At 40.5% G+C, this 16,130-nt stretch overlaps 1 long non-coding RNA gene across 1 annotated transcript; it reads right to left on the bottom strand.

Moving 5' to 3' along the window:
• Positions 1–1,567: 1,567 nt before the first annotated feature.
• On the bottom strand, positions 1,568–15,848 carry LOC310759940. Its single transcript, XR_014546663.1, has 3 exons — positions 15,764–15,848; positions 13,213–13,333; positions 1,568–2,357 (listed from the first exon to the last, which is right to left on the bottom strand). It is a non-coding gene; the product is annotated as an uncharacterized lncRNA (long non-coding RNA).
• Between the last annotated feature and the right edge of the window lie 282 nt (positions 15,849–16,130).

Raw genomic sequence — 16,130 nt, 5'->3', positions numbered from 1 at the left:
CCCCAACCAAACTGTGGAATCTTCTATTACCTAAAAGGTACGGCAGGAGAACTTTCCAAAACAAGTGAAATCTGATAATTGCAGAATTTAGGAACTGCAGTTTTTGTCCATTCCACTGACAGATCTTATCCTCCTATCATGTATGTTACCATTAGATATTCTGCTAATGCTTCCAGAAATCATTTGGGGGAGGGGTTTCTCCAGTTTCCCATGCTTGGTAACCTGGAGCAATAGAAGCTTAGCTAGCTTTGTTTTCCTTTATATAGGTCCCTTTGAGAAGTGAGAGTGCTCTGAGCATTCTCATAAATAGTCTGTTCCCACTTCATACCTCCATCAGCTTGCAAAGCCCAGTTCATGTTGCGTGAATACTAAGGGATTCAGAGAGTAGGGATTCACATGTTTTACAGCTAATAAAAGTGCTGTTCTTCTCTATTTGAGGATTCTACAGTTTCACTAGGTCTAAGGCACCTCACAATGATTCCAACTGAACACTCCCCTTCCTCTGCTATTTGCAAAATGAGAGAACTCCAGGGCTTCATTTTCTAAAAGAGGTGTGTGGTATGTGTCAAACATCCCCAGAAAGCATACCCTCCACCTCTTTTCTGTAATTCAGAATGTGTGAGGCCTGGTTGTAGTTACTTATTAGCAAAAGGAATCCATTGTCCACATACTCAGAGTCACTCTTTTATTATCACTTCTCCTGGTGTCCCGCCATTGAAAAACATAGCCAAGCACTGGTAAACTCATTATGTGGTCTCAGGAAAGTAAAGTTCACTCCTATTGTTGCTTGCTGTGATGGGAATTCAAGGTGACACATCAGAGGTGAAGAAATCCAGGGTAATGTTAGACTCAAGCAGCTCAGGACTGTATCTTTCTTGCTAGAAATTTCCCCAGCCACGACCCATGTATTAATGGTATTTAATTGGCCAGGTTAATTCCCTCTACATAGCCACAAATATGCTCTCATCACACTATATCCAAAATCCTATTTTGCTTTGCTTTTATGCCCTTAATTAAAAAGTTAGAAAAACAATGAGGGTACCTTTGAAAACACATGCCATACATAAAAAGGTGCAGTGATGCCTACATGAATCCACATAACTCTTCTCTCCCAAACCTGCCATCTTCCCCATACTGTAATTAGAGAGTTTGGAATTTTTCCAAGATACCATAGAATTCAGTATTTTTAACATAAAATCAATTACGTTTAAGGCAAACATGTACTTTCTATTTTTTGTTTCCCTCTCCATGCTGAGCTCTGCCCACAGCATATTGGCTTCTTGTTTTCCAGCCTTCCCTTAAGGCTTAACAAGCCAGTGAATTATAGTGTTTGCTTCTTGCAATAGCATAGTCACAAATATTCTTTCTTTCTCCTCTCTCCTATCAACATGCTATTTACTTTTGAATTTTAATCTCCGGTGGACTCATACAAAATATAAATCAGACTGGATGCCAGCTTGTGATATACATATGGAAGGAAGTACTGAGTCATTTGAAAACCAAACAAAGGAAGTGATTGAAAGTTTCCAGCAAGGCCTTATAGATTTTCAGACTTTTATTTAAATTGCAATATTGAAAAGATTAAAACTTATCAAGCACCATGGTTTGAGTCACTGGAAGTAGGAAAAGCTGCCAAGTCTCATTAATTGGAAACATTGATTGCACTTTGTGTTGCAGTTATTAATATGTTGGCATCAGTGGATGCCATCTACTTCAAAGCAAATTGCCTCTCAAGTGACAAGCACAAACCACTTAAACCACTGTACTTGCGTTTAAACCAACTAATCTTAGTAACTCCACCAAACCACCTTAAATTGGTTCATTTGCACACAGACATGTGCATGAAGTAGTTGCTGTCATAAGCACTTTGTCTCCCCCCAATGTTTTCGTGAGGGGACTGGTCCCCACCATTGTTCAGAGGGTGGAGGAGAGCAAATGTGGAGCCAGGCATGGTGTGGCTTCAGTGGCCAGTGGTTCCTCCTGCCACTGTCACCACCACTGGCCAGGGGCAGTTTTCCCCGTCTTTCTCTTGTGCGGCACAGGGGGAAGATGGGGGCCACTGACCACTGGGACCACATTCAGCTCCACCCCCTGGCTCCTCACAACGCTGAGCGTGTGACATCAGTCCATCGTGTCAGGCGCCCACAATCTTTTTTTAGAAGTTGGCACCTCTGGCTGCTGTAGAATCTTGCCCCATATACTGAGTTTGTTGGCTTCAGCAATGCTTTTGAAGCATCCACTTGAGATGATCAAAGCAGCATTCTCTTCTTCTGGTTCTGTTTATATCCTGTGCATCTCATGAATCACTGATGTTTTGCTCTGTAAGCTTCTCATCTGAACAACATCATGCTGGCCACCTACACAGGATCCAGGGGAGGGAAGGAGACCGGATTGGCAATCAGTCTGCTATTCTACAATATTTGGTTACATTCCCATTTTGGTCAACATGCAGAAATTGACCTACAATTGTAGCTTCACAACATAAGAATGGGACTTCTGTTTCCTCTCCTCCTTCACCCTACCCTGCAAGTCTTTTCTAGATGCCCCCCCAACCATCCATTACGAATTTTGAAGGCACCTCATTACTTCCTTCCAGATCTGCTAAACCAGGAGTCCTAGAAGACAAAGGTCTGTCTATTTCAAAGATTGCTAAAGTTCCTAAACTTAAGAAACAACGGTGCCTATTTTTACACCTGTTTTCATTTGCCAAGAGGCACAGGACCCTGAGCTTCTACTATCACTTTTCCTTCTATAACTTCTGCTTGTTTTGCCTTCTCCCCCACTTGATGTTCTCCTTCTCCACAGCTTTCAGGCAGATAATTGCATCTTGCTATCAACAGAGATTACGATTTCTGCAGACCACTTAAATTAGTTCATTCCCACATATTAGTTCATGAAATACCTGCTGCAAAATCTGAGTTTGTAATCCAGATCCTCACAGATTCTGCTAGTATAAATCCTTTCCCCTTCACTTCTAGATTGCTTTGGCTTCAGCCACTGGCGGAGGAAAGGGGTGCAGAGGGAGCAGACTGCCCCCGGCACCACTATTCCGGTAGGGGGCCATCGTGGCGGCCCCCCCTGGACATGTGCTGCGCACCCCCCTGTGCGCCGGGCGCCGCACCTCCACAGGCGGTCACGCCCCCAGTACACGTGGCATGCCCCTGTGGGTGGCGTACCACACCCTCACAGGCGGCGTACCACGCCTCCCCGGGGCAGCCTCGTCCCCGCCTGCTCTCTGCCCCCGGTAGTGGAGCATGCAGCTTCACCACTGGCTTCAGCATAGGGTAGGAAGGACATGCCTCTATCACATGTGCATTACAGAGCTCCCGCAAATCCATTTCTCATCACTTTAATCACTCAGAAGCCCCACATTAATTACCTACAAGCCACACAAAATTCACAAGTTACAGTTTAGCTAACCCAGCCTGTTGTGTGTATAATTGCTGTCACCTGTCCTTAAAATGGGATTTAAAATACATAAAAACGGTATTGCTGCATCATTATGGAAAGTATTACCAAGGAGGAAAGTTAGATGAAACATCATAGAGTAGAAATCAGATATATGGTACACAATGGAAAGATGACAGGAAAAGATATACTCAGGGATGATCCTTTGGGAGATATCAGTCTGGAAGCATTCAGTTAAGATGGATATTGGCAGGCCACATATGTTAGTCCAGATAATGTTCAATCATATTCATAAATATTAAGTTTTCCCCTTTCTTCTTTGTTGTCCTGCAGTCCACAAGTACTGCATCATTTTTACGCTTTCTAAAAAAGTGCCAAAAGGTTTTATCATACTAGATTAGAAGAACGTACCCTCCAATGTGTAGGCTATCTTTAGTGATTTATCAGTTCACAACACAGTAGCAAGCAAACTATATACTTCCAAAAAGAGAGATGTATAGGCCATTAATTAGCACAGATAAAAAATAAAATAAAAGACAAAAAAAATAGCCTTCAGTGTCACAATGTAATATAACTTCTAATTCAAGATGGCAAGGATAGATAAAGAGACTTGTTTTTTCAGTCTTTGAAGAAGGTATACTGTAATAGAAAATGATTACATTGCAATTAATCCATGTGAGAGTAGTCTTGTGACTTTCTATTACAGTGGTACCTCGGGTTAAGAACTTAATTCATTCTGGAGGTCCACTTAGAGCCACCTTTGTGGAAGGAACTAGCAGCAAATCCAATCCGCTAGTGTATTGCCTCATACTCTCAGTACACTCTTGAGTACAGTGGTACCTCGGGTTAAGAATTTAATTTGTTCTGGAGGTCCGTTCTTAACCTGAAACTGTTCTTAACCTGAAGCACCACTTTAACTAATGGGGCCTCCTGCTGCCGCTGCGCCGCCGGTGCACGATTTCTGTTCTCATCCTGAAGCAAAGTTCTTAACCCAAGGTAATATTTCTGGGTTAGCGGAGTCAGTAACGTGAAGCGTATGTAACCTGAAGCGTATGTAACCTGAGGTACCACTGTATTCAGAACAAAATATTAGATGATACAGATATTTATCTTTAAGGAATAGTTCACAGATACAAAATAAAACTAGGCAGTTGTTGGGAGTTCCTGGAGAATACCAGTTATGTATCTAGATCAACTTCAGTCAGGGCTCAGGTGCCATTTTGAGACAGAATCAAAGGCACTGTGGGTTTGTGGTTCCTATGCCAAGAAGACTGGCCAGTTGCCTGCTCTGAATGGGTCTGCGCACCTTCTGAAGAAACAGGTTTCGAGTTTGGGGGTGCTCCATCTTGATCGTGGGTGGCTCACATGGCCTCAGTGACTAGGAGTGCCCTTCACCTGATACAGCTGGTAGATCAGCTACAGCCGTTCTTGGACAGGGATAGTCTGGTCACAGTGATTCATGCATTGATAACCTCAGTACCCCATTACTGTGGTGCACTCTATTTGGGACTACCCTTCATCTGTCCAGTGGTTCCAGCTGCTGCAAAATACTACAGCTAGACTACTGATGAGGATGGCTAGAACAGCGTCAGCATCTGGTGCTCAAAAGTTCTGGTGCTCAAAAGCTTGCACTGGCTGTCCATATGCTACCAGGCTGGGTTCAAGGTTCTTGTATTCATTTACAATGCCATTAACAACTTTGGTCTAGGATACTTCAGGGACTGCCTGATTCCTTATGTCACTGCTTGATCACTGAGGTTTGGGGAAAATTCACTGTTAATCATCCCCCATGGCTTGGATGCATGATTTGTATTCACAAGGAGCCATGGATTCAGTATTGTGGGCCCAATGCGGTGGAAATCCCTTTCAGCTGAGGCCCACTCCCTGTTGAACTTCCAGCAATTAGTGAACTGGCTTTTTATTGAATCCTGATTTTATAGTTTTAATTCATATTTAGTCTTATTGTATTGGATCTCCTACATAGCACTTAGATACAGCTATGATTAAGCAGTATACAAATAAATGAACAAACAAACAAACAGTAAACTGGAAAGAAATTCCTAACAATCTCCTTACACTTCCTCACTCTTTGCAGACAAGCCTGCCGAGTTTACATTCCTAAAACATTTAAAGAATTACAAATTAGTTACGCAGTTGCATTCCAAAAAAAAAGAGCCTTTACATTAGAAGCTTTACCACAGGTGAGGAGCTGTATATAATATTTTCATTTCAGGACAACAAATATTATTCCTGTGTGTGTAAAAAAAGAAATAGCCCGTACTTCTTCCAATTCTACATAAAAAGGACACCATCAACTTTTCAGAATCTACTAATGCTGATAAAGTAGGCATGGAAGCCAGGGAAAACATACTATGTATATTTCAGTTTATTTTCTGCACACATTCAACATATTGTTATAAATACAGTCCTTCGCCTTCCTTCCCGACTAGATACATAGAAAATTGTATACTTTTTTTTTCTCCTGTTGTTTTTTTTATATATATAATATTTATTAAGGTTTTACAAAAAACAAAAGTTTACAGAATAAAGAAAAAGCATAAAAATAGAAAGAAATAAGAGAAAATACAAAAAATACAAAAATACATAGCGGGGGAAAAAAGAAAAAAAAGGAAAAAATACAAGATACAAAAAACAAGTAGATAAGAAAAAATTAAAAACAAATCCATTTTTTTATATCTTTAGGCTCATTTGCTTGTTTCCTTGACCTCCTCACACCTCCCCTTTTTGTATTCCCATTTACATAATCACTTCAGCAAATCCTTACCCTCTTTCCTTTGTCTTAACTCTATATCTTAACATATTATAACTATATTTTCTCATCCATTAACAATCCATTTTTGCATATTCTTATTAACCTTGTTGCTAATGCCACTTAATTTCAATCCAGCATCATTTTAACATTCATTAATTTTACAATATTTCTGCAAATAGTCTTTAAATTTCTTCCAATCTTCTTCCACCAACTCTTCTCCCTGGTCTCAGATTCTGCCAGTCATTTCTGTTTTTTTTTCCTCCTGTTGGAAGCTGCCTCTATTTCATTAAAAAGAAGGAATGAAGGGAACTTGGACCTCTTTAAGAAACACATATCTGGGGTTCCTTTCAGAAGTAGCAAAACATCTCTGAAGTTTTTCTTCTATTATGGGATCCCTACAGAGAATCATTTTCAACTGTCTGCTCCCAGCCACCGGGGATGCTCACCAGAGCAAGACAGTTTGAGCATACAATGGTTTGAACATATAATGCCAATTGTGGCCCAACTGCACAGGTTGCTGATTACTTTCCGGTCCCAATTCAAAGTGCTGGAACAGTGCCCCTTTCTGCCAGCCCATTTGCTCACCTGCATGGAATCCTTTGATGCCTATGGATGCCAGGATGGTTGTATATCCCATCAGATGTCAAAGAGATAAACAACTACCTGACATTTAGAAGACATCTGAAGGCAGCCCTTCAGGGAAGTTTTTAATGTGTGACATTTTAATATATTTTCTAAAAAAATGTTTTTATCAAGCAATTTCAACATAACAAATTGTCAAACCGTATAATCACATACATTATTTCCCCCCCTTTTCCCCCACCCCCTTCCATCCCTCCCTCTCCCCTCCCACCAAGGAAGTCCCTCAGCTCCTCTCTCTGATTTCTCTGCACTTATTATTCTCTGCATGTTATAAAATTATACATATCATTACCTTATCTATCTATCATGTTATCAACCAATAAATTTGTGTATGTTTATTCAAAACCTGCCAAGGAGTCCAGTTCATTTTGTTGTCTTTTTAGATAATTCGTTAAAAGCTCAACATTTTAATGTATTTTTAATCTTTGTTGGAAGCCGCCAAGAGTGGCTGGGGAAACCCAGCCAGATGGGCAGGGTACAAATAATAATAATAATAATAATAATAATAATAATAATAATAATAATAATAAAAATAAATTTAATAATAATAATAATAATTTAATAACAACAACAACGCGGGTGGCGCTGTGGGTAAAACCTCAGCACCTAGGACTTGCCGATCGCATGGTCAGCGGTTCGAATCCCCATGGCGGGGTGAGCTCCCGTCGTTCGGTCCCAGCTCCTGCCCACCTAGCAGTTCGAAAGCACCCTTAAGTGCAAGTAGATAAATAGGTACCGCTTTATAGCGGGAAGGTAAACGGCATTTCCGTGTGCTGTTCTGGTGCCGGTTCGCCGGAGCAGCTTCGTCACGCTGGCCACGTGACCTGGAAGTGTCTGCGGACAGTGCTGGCTCCCAGCCTCTAGAGTGAGATGAGCGCACAACCCTAGAGTCTGTCAAGACTGGCCCGTACGGGCAGGGGTACCTTTACCTTTACCTTTAATAATAATAATAATAATAATATACAAGGCTGTGTACCTGTCTCTACCCTGAACCTCAGCATTGGTCAACACCAAAAGGGTTTATAGTCAAACTTCCAACCAAAATGTAGAACCTGCCACCAGCCTAAAACCAGCCTAATTCAGATCACTGTGCACAACAAGCAGAAAGCATGTGTGCTGCTGATCAAGGATGTGTGATGCAAACAGTTCCATAAGAACGTAAGAACAGCCGTGCATCTTGTTTCCCCACAGTGACAAACCACATTCTTATGGAAAACGTACAAGAAGGAGATGAAAACAGTAGGCTTCTGCTGTTCTTCCCCAGCAACTGGTATGACTCAAGCGACCATGTGAGCATTGAAAGCTCAGTATGGTGAATTAATCTGTCTGACTGGTACTAACATAAAGTGCATTTATAAATACATGTTTCTAAAATTAACTGTACTTGCAGCTCTGAGGTTTCTGAGCAAATATGGCTTTTAATGCGGTGATCTTCCTAAACTAATCTGTTCCTGTTAGCTATTCAATCTCATCTTGTAGCTTTTTTTCCTTTCACGGATTAAAATATATTGATGCCTCCATCACAACTCTAGACATTTTATAGAAACCATTATAAATACAAACTGAGTTGGTTGCACTGTAAATTTGGCCATAGCATTTTTATATCACTTGATGATCTCCCTAGCAACATTAAACACAATGATTAGAACACCCGGCAACTTGCGTAATTAATTCACTGATAAATGCCAGCATTGTTCATAGCAAAAGAATGCAACGTGTTTTAAGGGTCCGCCTATAATTAGGGAAATGACAGTTATATATAGTTACAGAATATAGACAGTTATAGAATAAGTTTCTCTTTGAGTGCTGAAGAGGATTTTACTATGTTCCCTAAAGACAACAGGCATCAGTAGAATTGTTTTTAATAATTAAATTTCTGTACTGCATCCGAAGATCACAGGAAGCTTTACAGCATAAAAAACCAAAATACATAACAGAAGAGTAAAAAACCAATACCTCCCTGACGTATTTTAAAAGCCATAGATAGTTTAATCATCCAAAGGCCTGGTTGAAAAGGAATGTTTTCGCCTGGCACTTATTAGTACTAGTTGACAGTAGATCTTTGTTGACAAATATTGCCTGCAATGATTTCATTTAGCAGGGAAGACTAACAGAGCAATCCTGAACTCTTTGGGAGGGTGGTTAAGGAGCCACTGAATATTGCAGACCCCTTTCTCTGTGTCCACAGTTAGCGGAGGTCTTCTGGCCACTGCGAACCTTCTTCAACTGACACTCCAACAGCGGGTCAAGCAGAAGAGGCCCTGGCTCTGCAGTATCTGAAGCCCACCAAAATGGGAGGAAAGCTATGGTATAGTTAACATCACCTTGCCGACAAAGGTCCATATAGTTAAAGATATGGTTTTCCCAGTAGTGATGTATGGAAGTGAGAGCTGGACCATAAAGAAGGCTGATCGCCGAAGAATGGATGCTATTGAATTATGGTGCTGGAGGAGACTCTTGAGAGTCCCATGGACTGCAAGAAGATCAAACCTATCCATTCTTAAGGAAATCAGCCCTGAGTGCTCACTGGAATGATGGATCCTGAAGCTGAGGCTCCAATACTTTGGCCACCTCATGAGAAGAGATGACTCCCTGATGCTGGGAAAGCACAAGGAGAAGGGGAAGACAGAGGACGAGATGGTTGGACAGTGTTCTTGAAGCTACTAACATGAGTTTGACCAAACTGCGGGAAGCAGTGGAAGACAGGAGTGCCTGGCATGCTCTGGTCCATGGGGTCACGAAGAGTTGGACACTAGTAAAAAGCAACAATAGTTGTTTACTTCTTACTAATGGGAATGAATTTTAAAAAAACAACAACACAGGAGGGAGGGGATGCCCACAATCTCCCTCCCTAGCCAGTAATACTTAGGAATTGGCAGTTCCTCCATCTTGGACTCTCCCCGCTGGATTGCTCTGTCCAGTTATGCAACACTCTTGACCACATAACAACTTGGTGGACACATTGTAAAGTGATCAGAGGAACGAATACAGTCATATACATATATTTAACATAATTTGAATTAATGTTTTAATCAAAATCCAGAAAAAGAGTTTGCGAATTTGATGTAGTGAGCTGGGGGTTGGAGTTGGCTACATCTAAAGCTTCCCTGAAATGCAGTGGTATAAGAATCTGAGCAGGATTCACAGTTATACCGCCTGCTCTTAGAATTTACTTGCATGATGATCTGTTTGCATATTTGTAAAGAAACGTACCAAATGTACCAGAATGGGGGGAGGTGTCTTATTTTACTAGCTGAGTATTGTATATAGTAAGATGCCACCAAGAGGCCTGCTCATGCTAAATCTATGGGACTAGATCTACTGTAGATCTAAACTAATTTAGCAACTGCCCTTCTCCCAGTAAACTCTGAAAAGCAGTATTTATGTGATGTGGAGTAGAGATCACTAATGGAATTCTCAGCACAATTTCCAGGACTTCTTGTGGGAATCTGTGGCAGTAGAACCAGGGCCTTTTTTTCAGCTGGATCTCACCAGAACTCAGTTCTGGCACCTGTCAGGTGGATGCCATTGCCATTATAAGACAAAAAGGGAGGCGTTCACGGTGAGTTCTTGCACCTGTTTTTCTAGAAAAATAGCACTGAGTAAAACTATTATAAAACAGAAATACATTTTCAGTTTAGCTGTTTCCTAAATTCTCCACTTTTTAAAGTAAAATAAATGTGACTTTTATTGGCATGGACATGAAATAATGAGGAGATGAAGTAAGGGGGAAACAGAGGCTTCATCTGCTAAATTTCTCTACAACAAGCAGTTGTTGCAGGGTTGAATAATCTGTTCATCTCTCCAGATGTTGCTGGACTTTCACTCCCATCACCCTAGCTATTAGCCAAGAACCAATAGAAAGTTTTTACATGCAGGGCTAACGACCCATACTTAAGGGCCATGACCGATAAACTTGCCTAGCTATTCCATCAATTGAATCCTTGTTAGATCCAGCAACTCACCTGCAACTAATGTTAATAATAATAATAATAATAATAATAATAATAATAATAATATTTATACCTTACCCATCTGGCTGGGTTTCCCCAGCCACTCTGGGCGGCTTACAGCATATCTAAAAACATAATGAAAACAACAAGCATTAAAAACCTCCCGATACTGTTATTATGGTATATATTTTTGTGTTGTTATATTGTAAACCACCCTGTGATTTTTGATGGTATAGAATTATTACTATTATTACTATAAATTGGCTCAGATGGTCAGAACTCCCAAAACAGTGAGGGTTTGTTCCATCTGGCAAGTTGGTTGAATGATTGCTAAAGCGCTACTTTGAATTCCTCCCATAGATTTTGTCATATTAAAGATTTAAGAATATTCATAAATATTAAAACAAATATATCAATTCTAATTGCACAAGATTAGACAATGATGTACATGCCCTCTCAGATTAGCTGATTCAACAAACCACTCACTCTGGTTTCGTTGCCTTATTTTTATTTAGTGTTTTCCCTTCTTTTTTAAAATTTTCATTATGGATAGAAGCCTTGTCGGTTTAAATGGTCCAAGCCCTTCTGAAATTCTGAGGGTGCTCACATATCCTCTTTACAAAATCTGAAACTTTCCTCTCAAACAGGGCAGATGCTTCTACGAGTCTTATCATCTAAAGACTGTGTCACATTGTTGTCTGGAAGAGGAAAGCATATATCAAATATTGTTAATATTTAAAAGACAATAAATAACCAGGAATAGTTAAATTAATTATTATATTGTATAGCAATAATAAAGCAAATACTTTTCTGTATAGCAGTATAATTTTCAGTGAAACTTCACCCAACCATAAAAAGCAATATCAATTTTGTCTCATTCTACCAAAAACTAGTAGCAAAAGTCCTGCTGCATCATCTCAAGTTACAGATCTGTCTCATCTCCGAAAAGCACTCTTTGACTGATGGTGCCCCAAAGACATGTTGCGATTTCCAACGATTAATAAGCCCTTTTGTGAATACTATAAAGCTCTACTAGAAGATTAGCTAGGAAAGATAAAAGCAGAAACACAGATGAAACAGTGATATACTCAGGACTATCCATTAGCCTCTCTTGTGAAGATCCCAACTGGCAAGAAAATCAGAATTTGAACACTGGTATCAGAGGAAATGTAGATGCACGCTAAGATTAATTTTTCTGAGCACGCAATGCATGTCTGAAGAAAACAGAAAACGACTGGCCTTTCATGTATAGATACTGCAGATGTATAGGCATTACTGTTGTGTCAGGAAGTGGCTGTGGTTTGAGTAACAGCTTCAGCAGAGCCAAAATACAGATTCGAGCCAAATTTGAGAGGTGATGATAGACACATGTAGAGATAGATGAGGTTGTGATATGAGAAGGAAAGGGGAAAAAATCAGCGTATGATAGATTTATTTAGGCTGAGTGGTGCTTGCATTTGAGGGAAAAACACTAAAAAGAGAAAAAGAGAAAGACATTATGCTAACTACTAGGTTACATCAATGGTTTTTGTTGTGTTTTATTGCTTCTGTCAGTTGCCCCTAAAGAGAAAGGAGGGCTGATGCTTTCCCACCTTCCACATTTTCTTATGGATCAGCTGCATATCTTAAAGTGAATACACATATTCCACCCTCAAAACCACAAAAACTTGAGCTTTAACTGTGGATCTCCTAGGGCTGCCATACGTCCAGGATTTCCTGGACATATCCGGGATTTCTCCATCATAAATAGCATCCAAAACAACACTGAATTCTGCCCATAAAGTAGACCCCTTCCCATAATCTTCAGATGGACTGTCTAGGTTTCTGCTTTTTTAAAAAAGCAGTTTTAAGTGCAGCACTAATCTTCTATTCATTTAAACATTTTGATGATTGCATTCTTTTTTATTATTATTACTGAAAATCCATGTGAAAAGAGCTGCAAAATTGTACTAGGGACTAGAAAAGTTAGTGACGGCTCAAGTTCCAGCCAAACTGTGCTGTCTATAGCCAGCCTCTGCTGTAAACAGGGAGAACTGACCTCCTGTTAGCTTGATCTTGGACAGGAAATTGTACATTTGTATACAACACAGTGAGCATACTTCCACCGTGGTTCAACAGCTCAAATAATGTACACCCTAGTTCTGGCAAGAGAACAAGATGGTAAAATCCAGAATGAGCCTGTAAAATTCTAGGAAGCTGGCACTATAAGCATGCAAAACATACACAATATTATTGCCCATGTCCCCCAAACAATATTAATACCTGTCTCTGGGTTCAAGCTTTATAAACAAGGGTTCCCTACAAAATGGAAAAGTAGCTCTAGTGTTGGTTTTGAATCTGTGGAACTATGAAAGGGTTTTCTTGATGCTCCAGCATTCCCGTTTAACCACTCACACCCACATCTGCTTCAGTGAGCCCCTCCAAAGCTGAGCTCACCACTCAGAAATAGACTCTTCAAATATTCTGGTGACCCTTTGCTCCCATTAACGATGCTACTTTCTGGGACGTCTGACAGTCTGCTATGCAGCTTGCAGCATTTAGCCAGTGACGGAGAAGACTGGAGAGAGAGAAAAGTTCACAGGATATCCTTGTTAAGGAAAATAAAGTATCTGCACTTCCCAGTTTATTTACAAAATTCCTGTCCAGCCCAAGGAAACGCTATCCAGCAGAAATGTCTCTGCCTACATTCTCTTCTTGCTAATTAAGACAAGAGTACACAAGCTACAAGCCAAACAAAATACCTATGTAAAACCTCTCTCATGTCTGAAGAACTCTTTATCTGGGTTTCTGCCCAAGAAATCTCTCTCCCCTGAAACGGCTGCTATAACTTGAGCCTAAGGAATTCTAATCTTAAAGAAATCACTTCTGTCTGATTCTACAGATCATAACAATGGAAGAAGAAATTATCTTGGGGCAGCTGACACTCCTTTAGAGATAGCAATTAGCTCGTGTTCTGTATTGTGTGGCCCAAAGAAATAACTATTTTAATCTTCATTTCAAAATGCATTTTGGTTTGTAACAGTTCAAGTTCCATACAATTGTACTTTTAAATCTCACTTCCTTTATCAGCTGAGATGGTCAGCAACAAATATAAAAAATGCAATAAATCAGATGATGTACAGATCTAGCAGTGTGCACTGGTTCTCAGAAGAATACCACTGACTCTCTAGCAAGTGTGTTTAGGACTGTAGCCTGACTTTTTCAGGACCTTACCTTTATGGGCCTATTTGACATTTTCAGTATGGACTTTGCATGGTTCACACTAAATGCTAAGCATTTGTATGCACTTTCGCCCAATAAGTGCATTTTTATATAAATTACTTGCTTGGAAAACTGCAACGCAGAATTTGGAGTTCGCCTTTCAGAGGATAGATGTGTTTCAGTTTGCATATTGATTCAAGAAGGGCACATTAGGTACTTTCTCATTATAACGCAAGCAAAATCAAATTTCTCTTCCATCCCTTAATGGTAGGTACCTCCAATGTCACCTTGCAGCACATTTCCCTCTGAGTCATGTACAGGGCTAAACATCCATTAAAACACACTCATGTCTATTTTGCTTAGGGCGTTATTTTTTTTGGCAGAAATTCTATTTCTTTTTATATGCTGTTATATGGAGGAGGTCTCTTTTTCAGGCTTCACAAAGATGTGCGTGATTCATTAAATCCAATACATCTGTTGATAACCTCTGAAATGACTGTATTTCAACACTGCAACGATTCATAAAGAATGTACGAAATAAACAGAGCGCATTAACAGATTGGAAGTTCTGTGCTCCAGGTTTGTTATTCTCTAGTCTCAGAAGGCATGAAAGCATAAACCGAAACTGAGATAAGCCTGAGATGTCTAGACTTCTTGAGGGATTTGTCATTGCTAATGATCAGCTAGATGCTGATGAGAAACTTACACCAGTCACCAACTGAATCCATTCTTAGTTTTGATGTCTGCATAAGGACAGTGACAGTTTAAATTGTCTGGTTTTCTACCATTAGGACAGACAGGTAGGCTATGCCCTGCTTGCCAACCTCTTATTGGAAAGATCATGCAGTGGACTAGATTTGGATGGCTGTGTTTGCAGCACGGTTTTCACTACAGGAAAACAATGGTGCGGCAACCTGGCCAGGCGTACCATCAAACCACAAGTTGTTATTATTGATTGATATTCGTCACTTTACTCACAAAAATGACCCAAAGCGACTAACAACATATTATAAACCCTAAAACCAATTACAGCAAACAAACCAATAACCCCCCCCCCAAAAAAAATCTATACAAATGAAAGGCAAGACTTACAAGAACCTGCCCTTCTATAAGCAGCCACAAATACTTGAAACCCTTCAAAGGGGAAATATTTTGCCTAGTTCATAAAATAGATAAAAATAAGGCCAGGAGAGCATTCCACAAGCAGGGAGTTATTGAAAAGATCTGTTCTTATGTTGCCACCCTCTATCTCTCATGGAGGAGGCAAATGGAGAAGGCCCTCAGCTCAAGATTGCAGGGTTTGGGTCAGTTCATGTGGAGAGAAGCAGGCCTTGAGGAATTAGGCCTTATAGGTCAAGACCAGCATTTTGAAACTAGTTTATAACCAGTGCAGTCGTACCGGAATTGGTGTTATAATACACTCAGACTGTCCTGCCCTGCTTAGCAAACTGGCTTCCGATTTCTACACCAGCTGACATTCCTGAAACATCTTCAAAAGTATTCCCACATTTAACGCATGGCAGCAATCCAACCGAGAGGTCAACAGAGCATAGACAACAGAAGTTAGGCTAACCCTGTCTAGAGAGGGGCTCAGCTGGGCCACCAGTCAAAGCTGATGGAAGGCACTCTGGGCCATCTTGGTGATGGTAATGGACCCAGAAATACCCTCTCTGTACCCTCAGAAGGAGTATAACCCCATCCAGAGTAGGCCACGTCCCGTTTCCGAGCACAATTCAAAGTGTTGGTGTTGACCTTTAAAGCCCTAAATGGCCTCGGCCCTGTGTACCTGAAGGAGCATCTCCACCCCCATCGTTCTGCCCGGACGCTGAGGTCCAGAGCCGAGGGCCTTCTGGCAGTTCCCTCACTGTGAGAAGCAAAGCTACAGGCAGAGGGCCTTCTCGGTAGTGGTGCCATAAGATGTCAAAGAGATAAACAACTACCTGACATTTAGAAGACATCTGAAGGCAGCCCTGTTCAGGGAAGTTTTTAATGCGTGACATTTTAATGTATTTTTAATTTTTGTTGGAAGCCACCCAGAGTGGCTGGGGAAGTCCAACCAGATGGGCAGGGTACAAATAAATTATTATTATTATTATTATTATTATTATTATTATTATTATTATTATTATTATTATCCTGCCTAGGGAATCACC

The sequence above is a fragment of the Podarcis filfolensis genome (assembly GCF_964270895.1).
Source record: "Podarcis filfolensis genome assembly, chromosome: 1".
In the NCBI taxonomy this organism is placed as follows: Eukaryota; Metazoa; Chordata; class Lepidosauria; order Squamata; family Lacertidae; genus Podarcis; species Podarcis filfolensis.
This window is presented reverse-complemented; position numbering and strand designations above follow the sequence as displayed.